Below are 8,376 nucleotides of genomic sequence, written 5' to 3'. Positions count from 1 at the left end.
TAGCAGTCAGCTATTTGATCACGAGGAGAAAGTGAGGACTGCAGATGCTGGAGATCAGAGCTGAAAATGTGTTGCTGGAAAAGCGCAGCAGGTCAGGCAGCATCCAAGGAGCAGGAGAATCGACGTTTCGGGCATCAGCCCTTCTTCAGGAACCGAAACGTCGATTCTCCTGCTCCTTGGATGCTGCCTGACCTGCTGCGCTTTTCCAGCAACACATTTTCAGCTATTCGATCACAACAGGCATCACAACAGAGCGTGGTCCTGTCCTCTCCCAGCATTCCTATCCGATGAGGTGCAGGCTCCTTTTCAGACAATGTGTTTTCCTTATTCCCTTCCGATAAAGCACTGGAACCCTTGTGTGCACTGCTGGAACATTCTGGTGTGGGAAGTGTTAAGGCAGCAATTTACCTTTGGTTCTGGGAGTTGGTAAGTGCGTGGTGTGTCAACAAAAGGAGTTGTCACGAGATGTTGCTTTGCGTCAGGCTGCTTGTTTCTCAGACTGAGATTTCTTTGTGTGGTGGAGAGATTTGGAACAGAGATAAAGACGTTTCTTGATCTGTGAATAATGGCATCCCTTAAAGGCAAACGTCCGTCTCTCACCTTTCCAGACGGGCACCGAGATCCCCCCGGCAACAACAACAACAACAACAACTATGGAGAATCTGATAGCACCCAGGCAGCTCCAGACTGGCTTGCCCCCATCCCTGCCTTGCTGTCTCTGTCTGTAAAACACCTCCACATCCCAGCCCTGTCCCCCATTCCCCAACCCCTCCAGCTCCCCCCTCACTTCCCCCCCCCCCCACCTCGCTCTCACATCCCCCCACCCCACCTCCCTTCCCCCATTCCCCCAAACCCACCTCTCTCCCCATTCCCTCAAACCCACCTCTCTCCCCATTCCCCCACACCCACCTCCGTCCCCCTTCCCCCACCACTCCCCCATTTCCCCCATCCCACCTCCCTCCCCATTCCCCCACACCCACCTCCGTCCCCATTCTCCCAAACCCACCTCTCTCCCCATTCCCTCAAACCCACCTCTCTCCCCATTCCCCCACACCCACCTCCGTCCCCATTCTCCCACCCCCATTTTCCCTCCACCATTCCCCCACACTCACTTCCCTCCCCATTCCCCCACACCCACCTCAGTCCCCATTCCCCCACCACTCCCCCATTTCCCCCATCTCACCTCCCTCCCTATTCCCCCAGACCCACCTGTATCTCCATTCCCCCTCCCACACCTCCCTCCCCCATTCCCCCACACCCACCTCCCTCCCCATTCCCCTCACACCGACCTCCCTCCCCCATTCCCCCAACCCCACTTCCCTCCCCCATTCCCCATCCCCACCTCCCTCCCCATCCCACCTCCCTCCCCATTCCCCCAACCCCACTTCCCTCCCCCATTCCCCATCCCCACCTCCCTCCCCATCCCACCTCCCTCCCCCATTCCCCCACCACCACCTCCCTCCCCCATTCCCCATCCCCACCTCCGTCCCCCATTCCCCCACCACATCCCCATTCCCCAATCCCAACTCCCTCCCCATTCCCCCAACCCCACCTCCCTCCCCCATTCCCCCAACCCCACTTCCCTCCCCCATTCCCCATCCCCACCTCCCTCCCCATCCCACCTCCCTCCCCATTCCCCCAACCCCACTTCCCTCCCCCATTCCCCATCCCCACCTCCCTCCCCCATTCCCCCACCACCACCTCCCTCCCCCATTCCCCCACCACCACCTCCCTCCCCCATTCCCCATCCCCACCTCCGTCCCCCATTCCCCCACCACATCCCCATTCCCCAATCCCAACTCCCTCCCCATTCCCCCAACCCCACCTCCCTCCCCCATTCACCCACACCCACCACCTTCCCCCATTCCTCAACTCCCACCTCCCTCCCCAGTCCCACACACCCACCTCCGTCCCCATTTCCCCACACCCACCTCCCTCCCCATTCCCCTACACCCACCTTCCTCCCCCATTCCCCCACACCCACCTCCCTTCCCCTTCCCCCACACCCATCTCCCTCCTCACCTCCACTCCCACCTCCATTACCCCACCCCCACCTCCCTCCCCATTCCCCCACCCCCATCTCCCTTTACACTCCCCCATCCCCACATCCCTCCCCCATTCACCCAACCCCACCTCCCTCCCCATTCCCCCATCCCACCTCCCTTCCCATTCCCCCTGCCCCACCTACCTCCCCATTCCCCCATCCCCACCTCCCAACTACCCTCCCCCATTCTCCCACCACCTCTCCATTGTCCCTCCTTATTCCCCTTCCCCCATCCCCACCTCTCTCCCCATTCCCCACCCCTACCACCACCTCCACCCCCCCATTCCTCCACACTCACCACCCCCCCCAGTCCCCCTCCCCCACCTCCCTACCCCATTCCCCCAACCCCACCTCCCTCCCCCATTCCCCCAACCCCACCTCCCTCCCCAATTCCCCCAACCCCACCTCCCTCCACAATTCCCCATCCCCACCTCCCTCCCCATTCCACCTCCCTCCCCCATTCCCCATCCCCACCTCTCTCCCCATTCCCCCACACCCACCTCCGTCCCCATTCCCCCGCCCCCATTTTCCCTCCACCATTCCCCCACACTCACTTCCCTCCCCATTCCCCCACACCCACCTCCGTCCCCATTCCCCCACCACTCCCCCATTTCCCCCATCTCACCTCCCTCCCCATTCCCCCACACCCACCTCCCTCCCCCATTCCCACAACCCCACCTACCGCCCCCATTCCCCCAACACCACCTCCCTCCCCCATTCCCCATCCCCACCTCCGTCCCCATTCCCCCACCACTTCCCCATTCCCCCATCCCACCTCCCTCCCCCATTCCCCCACACCCACCTCCCTCCCCATTCCCCCACACCCACCTCCCTCCCCCATTCCCACAACCCCACCTACCGCCCCCATTCCCCCAACACCACCTCCCTCCCCCATTCCCCATCCCCACCTCCGTCCCCATTCCCCCACCACTTCCCCATTCCCCCATCCCACCTCCCTCCCCCATTCCCCCACACCCACCTCCCTCCCCCATTCCCCCACACCCACCTCCCTCCCCATTCCCCCACATCCACCTCCCTCGCCATTCCCCTACACCCACCTCTTTTCCTCATTCCCCACCTCCCTCTCCCATTCCCCAAACCCCACCCCCCATCCCCACCCCCCATCCCCACCTCCCTCCCCATTCTCCCTCACCTACCACCCTCCCCATTCCCCCACCCTCACCTCCCTCCCCCATTCCCCATCCCCACCTCTGTCCCCCATTCTCCACCACTTCCCCATTCCCCACCTCCCTCCCCATTCCACCAAGCCCACCTCCCTCCCCCATTCCCCATCCCCACCTCTGTCCCCCATTCTCCACCACTTCCCCATTCCCCACCTCCCTCCCCATTCCCCCAAGCCCACCTCCCTCCCCCATTCCCGCACACCCACCTCCCTCCCCCATTCCCCCATACCCACCTCCCTCCCCCATTCCCGCACACCCACCTCCCTCCCCCATTCCCCCATACCCACCTCCCTCCCCCATTCCCGCACACCCACCTCCCTCCCCCATTCCCCCACACCCACCACCCTCCCCCATTCCCCAACCCCCACCTCCCTCCCCATTCCCCCACACCCATCTCCGTCCCCCATTTCCCCACACCCACCTCCCTCCCCATTCCCCCACAACCAAGTGTGTGAGTGTGTGAGTGTGTGTGTGTGAATGCGTGTGTGTGTGTGTGTGAGAGAGAGCGTGTGTGTGTGTGTGTGTGTGTGAGAGCGTGTAAGCTTGTTTCTGGGAGCTCCTGCCCCCCAATGTGACACTGTGTGGTCTTTCTGGGGTTCCTCACTGTTCCCTGTTTCTCACATCCATTCTGTCTGGTTGGTTGGAAAGATTTGCTTCAAACTGGACTCCCCATTTTTTCAGTCGGTATTATTTAGCCTTTCGTGCCAAAGCCTGCTTTGGATGGCTGCCAGCGATTGTTAATGGCAGCTTGAGGAATGTAGGGGCCAATTTGTTTGTGCTGATAGAGTTCATCGGTGATATCTTGTGACAGATTATCTCCAGCATTTAGTTGTGTGCCTTTCCCTATTTGTTTCAGCTGGTTTTGTTTTGCCTCTAAGTTGCCCAACAACTACCCACGCACAACTTCAGCAGGAATTGTTGTAATCGGGCGATTGTAATCGGGAACTTGACCTGACTTATTTGCTCTCACCTCAAGCACGGAGTCAGTGGGACTGACAAATTTCCTCAGGGCCATCTCAGTAAATTTAGCTCTGTCAAACCTGGGGCCTACCTGGTTTGTGTGTGTGTGTGTGTGTGTGTGTGAGAGAGAGAGAGAGAGAGAGAGAGACCAGGAAAGCTTTCCTCCTTTAGAAACCCTGATAGACTCTGCCTCTGTCGTTCTCGGAAGGCAGTGCAGAAAGGGTTTGCTCATGTCCTCTCTGGTCTGTCAATCGATCACTTCAAATCTGTGTCCCTCTGCTTCTCAATCCTTCGGTCAATTAGGAACAATTTCTCACTATCCACTCTGTTCAGACCCCTCATGGTTTTGAACACCTCTCCAAAATCTCTGCTTGAATCTTCTCTTGCCAGCTTTTCCAATCCTCACCGCTGCGCCTGCCCATAGAGACGTATAGCACAGAAACAGACCCTTCGGTCCAACTCGTCCATGCTGACCAGATAGCCTAACCTAATCTAATCCCCATTTGCCAGCACTTGGCCCATATCCCTCTCTCGGAAATCTTTTCTGCGCCGCTTCCTAGGCCTTCCCATCCTTTGTTTACCCCCTATCCTGACGACAGCTCTGGGCTGTGGTTGTCCTACCCTCTGGTACCCCACTCGAGGGGAATCATTGTGTGAAGTTCAGAAGGTCCAACTAAACTGTTCTGTAGCAGCAGCCTAACTCTGCCTGCTCTCCCTCCAGGGCCCACTACACTGTCACAGAACGGTAATGTCACTGGCTCAATAATCCATCAAAAGGGCCCCTCTTTCCACCAATGGCAGCTGATAGAATTTAAATTCAATCAATACATCCCCCTCCATATCACTAGCACTGACCAGAAACTCAAATGGCCTCAATACAGAAACACAGTGGCTCCAAGAGCAGGTCAGAGGCTAGGAATACAGAGGTGAGTAACTCACCTCCTGACTCCCCACAGCCTGTCCACCATCTAGGAGAAAGTTATGACTGCAGATGCTGGCGATCAGAGTTGAGAGTGTGGTGCTGGAAAAGCACAGCAGGTCAGGCAGCATCCCAGGAGCAGGAGATATGCCTCCTGATGAAGGGCTTTTGCCTGAAACGTCGACTCCCCTGCTCCTCAGATGCTGCCTGACCTGCTGTGCTTCTCCAGCACCACGCTCTCGACCCTGTCCCACCATCTACAAGGCCCAAGTCAGGAGTGTGATGGAATGCTCCCCACTTGCCTGGATGGGGGCAGCTCCAACAACACTCAAGAAGCTCGACACCATCCAGGACAAAGCAGCCCCTGCTTGATTGGCCCCACATCCACAAACATTCACTCCCCCCACCGACGCTCAGTAGCAGCAGTGTGTACGATCTACAAGATACACTGCCGAAATTCACCAAAGATCCTCAAACAGCACCTTCCAAACCCACGACCACTTCCATCTAGAAGGACAAGGGCAGCAGATACATGGGAACCCCACCCCCCTGCAAGTTCCCCTCCAAGCCACTCACCATCCTGGAAATCTATCACCATTCCTTCAGTGTCACTGGGTCAAAATCCTGGAATTCCCTCCCTCAGGGCATTGTGGGTCAACCTACAGCACATGGACTGCAGCGGTTCAAGAAGGCAACTCATCCCCACCTTCTCAAGGGACAACTAGCGATGGGGTCAATAAATACTGGGCCCAGCCAGTGACGCCCACGTTCCCACAAGTGAATTTTTAAAAAGTGAAAGTTAGTCTTGGTAATGGTGGCCATAAAGCTATCATGGGTTGCCATTTGCAAAATTAAAAAATCTGGTTCCCTGGTGGCCTTCTCAGGGAGGGGACATCTGCTGTTGTTACCCAGTCAGGCCTCCACGTGACTCCAGACCCCCGGCGATGTGACTGACTCTGAAAGGGCTGAGCAAGCCACTCAGTTCAAGGGTGAATTGTGATGGGCAATAAATGTTGGCCTCACGCATGTTAACCACCTCCCATAAAAGAATCCATTTAAAACGAATTCTGCTGGAATGAATCCCTTGGAGAGGTATGCAGTATTGTTCAGTATTGAGGCAGTGGCACCTTCTTGTTGTATATTAATGTTCTGGAGTCATGTAAAGCAGATATAGTATCAACCTTTCCCTCATTTGAAACAAGTGTTCTCATGCTGCAGTAATTCGCTCAGTGTTGAACACCCCCAGCCCCCCCCCATCTGTCATGCTTTCCATCAATGTTTGTTGAGACAAACTTTAATAAATGTCTTTGGCTTCACTAGAATCAATGTCAATTCATTCTGTCACGTGGTTAGGAACTTATTTACAGTACCAAAGCGCCCAGCTAAAGCCATGCCCAATTTTTCACTGAGACCCACTTGACAAATGTCACAGGATATGTCTTTAAAATCCAACAATACTGAACTATTTCATAACTGCAAAGTCTTACATCAAGGAAGACTCACACCCAGACTGCGAAAAGCACAAGTTGCCTTTGGGGAATAGATTGGCAGCAGCAAAGGCATACTGAGCACGGTGCCATTCTCCGGGATGTTTTAAGCCTTCTATCCTTCACTCCCCACACCCCATCCGCTCCCCATGCTTCCATAACAACTCCCTGTCAACCCATACCTGCCACCCACTCTCATGGCCCCTTCCAGCCCTCCTGTCAACTTGTGCCTCCAACCACCCCTGTGGTCTTTAACAACCCCCTTGCCAACTCATGTCCTCAACCCACCACCTTCATACCCTCCAGTGCCAACACACAGCCCTTCTGAGTATACGTTGTATACAGAACCAATGAACACTAATGGTAACAATAAGGTGAAACACAAACATTCATAATTTTTGAAATCAAAAACACAAACCTCGAAAAGTATTGATCAACCAGACCGTTAAAGTGTCAACAGCAGCAACCTTAATCACTGGACTCCTTTTAATCCCGTGCAAACAAACTCTGAGACACTGGCAACAGCAATCACAGAAAAACAAACTTATTGGAACCACCTGTAGGTTTTAGCCAAGTTCCCTGTCACTATGTAAACAAACTCACCCACAATCCTTTTTATCAGAGTCTGGGCTCTCGGCTTGGAGCAGAATCATAGCATGGACTCGTTGGGCTGAATGGCCTCCTTCTCTGCTGTAAGTATTTTGTAATACTTGTAATCTGAGGCGTCTTCTTGAGTTGGCACCATCAGTGACCTTTCGAAATTTTGACCTGAATTGAGCTTGATTTCGGCAAATTAATCGGCACGAACAATTACGTGGGAAAAAAAACGATTGGGAGTGATTTGGAGTGGTCTCCTCCAGACTGAAAATTCTGTGATTCTCATTTCGCAAAAGGGCAAGTGATCCACTGAGATGGTGCTGATATTGCTGTCAGACACCTACCAGTGTGGAATCCAATTGCATGGAGTCTCTTCCCTCAGCTTGGTAGCCTTTTGTATCCTCCTAACGCGATCAGGGATATCAGTTTGTTTGGGATCCATCAACCATCGCCGAGTGATCAGGTCATGTACTTAAAGAAAGGCAGCTTCCTTAACTGCTCTTGTGAAGGTGGTTGTGAACTGCCTACTCAATACACATTCGGGCTGATTGATCCAAATTGTGAATGCTCGCAGTTCATTCCAGCTTCTCCTCATCTATATCTCTCATTACAACCCTCCCTTTTCCTTCTCTGTTGCAATCCTTGACAAGATAGTGTGTTGCTGGAAAAGCACAGCCGGTCAGGCAGCATCCGAGGAGCAGGAGACTCGATGTTTTGGGCATAAGCCCTTCATCAGGAACGTTGGGGAAGGGGACTGGGAGATAAATGGGAGGCGGGGTGGGGATGGGGGGAAGGTAGCTGGAACGGCGATAGGCAGACAAAGGTTAGGGGGGTGATGGTGATAGCTTGGAGGGGAGGCTGGAGGGGATAGACGGGAAGGAAGATGGACAGGTAGGACAGTTCAAGAGGGTGGTGCGAGTTGGAGGGTTGGTTAGCTCAGTTGGTTAGAACATGGTGCTAGTAATGCCAAGGTTGTGGGTTCAATTCCCACATTATTTACCTTATCCATGCCCCCCTCCCCCCATCATAATCCTTGTCTAGTTTCCCCTTCAACATATCTCTGTTATTCACGTCAACCACTCACTGTGTCCATGTGCTGTAGGTACACCCACAGTGCTGTTAGGGAGAGAGATTAGAGTGGTGCTGGAAAAGCACAGTAGGTCAGGCAGCATCCGAGGAGCAAGA

The 8,376-nt window shown here is 54.9% G+C and overlaps 1 protein-coding gene and 1 non-coding gene across 3 annotated transcripts in view; both read left to right on the top strand.

Moving 5' to 3' along the window:
• LOC140471194 (aryl hydrocarbon receptor-like) overlaps positions 1-8,376 on the top strand; it is a 107,906-nt gene that overhangs the window by 43,242 nt on the left and 56,288 nt on the right. The window lies entirely within an intron of this gene.
• On the top strand, positions 8,117-8,190 carry trnat-agu (transfer RNA threonine (anticodon AGU)). Its single transcript has one exon. It is a non-coding gene; the product is annotated as a tRNA-Thr (tRNA).

This window comes from Chiloscyllium punctatum, chromosome X (genome assembly GCF_047496795.1).
Source record: "Chiloscyllium punctatum isolate Juve2018m chromosome X, sChiPun1.3, whole genome shotgun sequence".
Taxonomy (NCBI): Eukaryota; Metazoa; Chordata; class Chondrichthyes; order Orectolobiformes; family Hemiscylliidae; genus Chiloscyllium; species Chiloscyllium punctatum.
The sequence above is the reverse complement of the archived record's forward strand: the minus strand, read 5'-3'. Positions and strand labels throughout refer to the sequence as shown.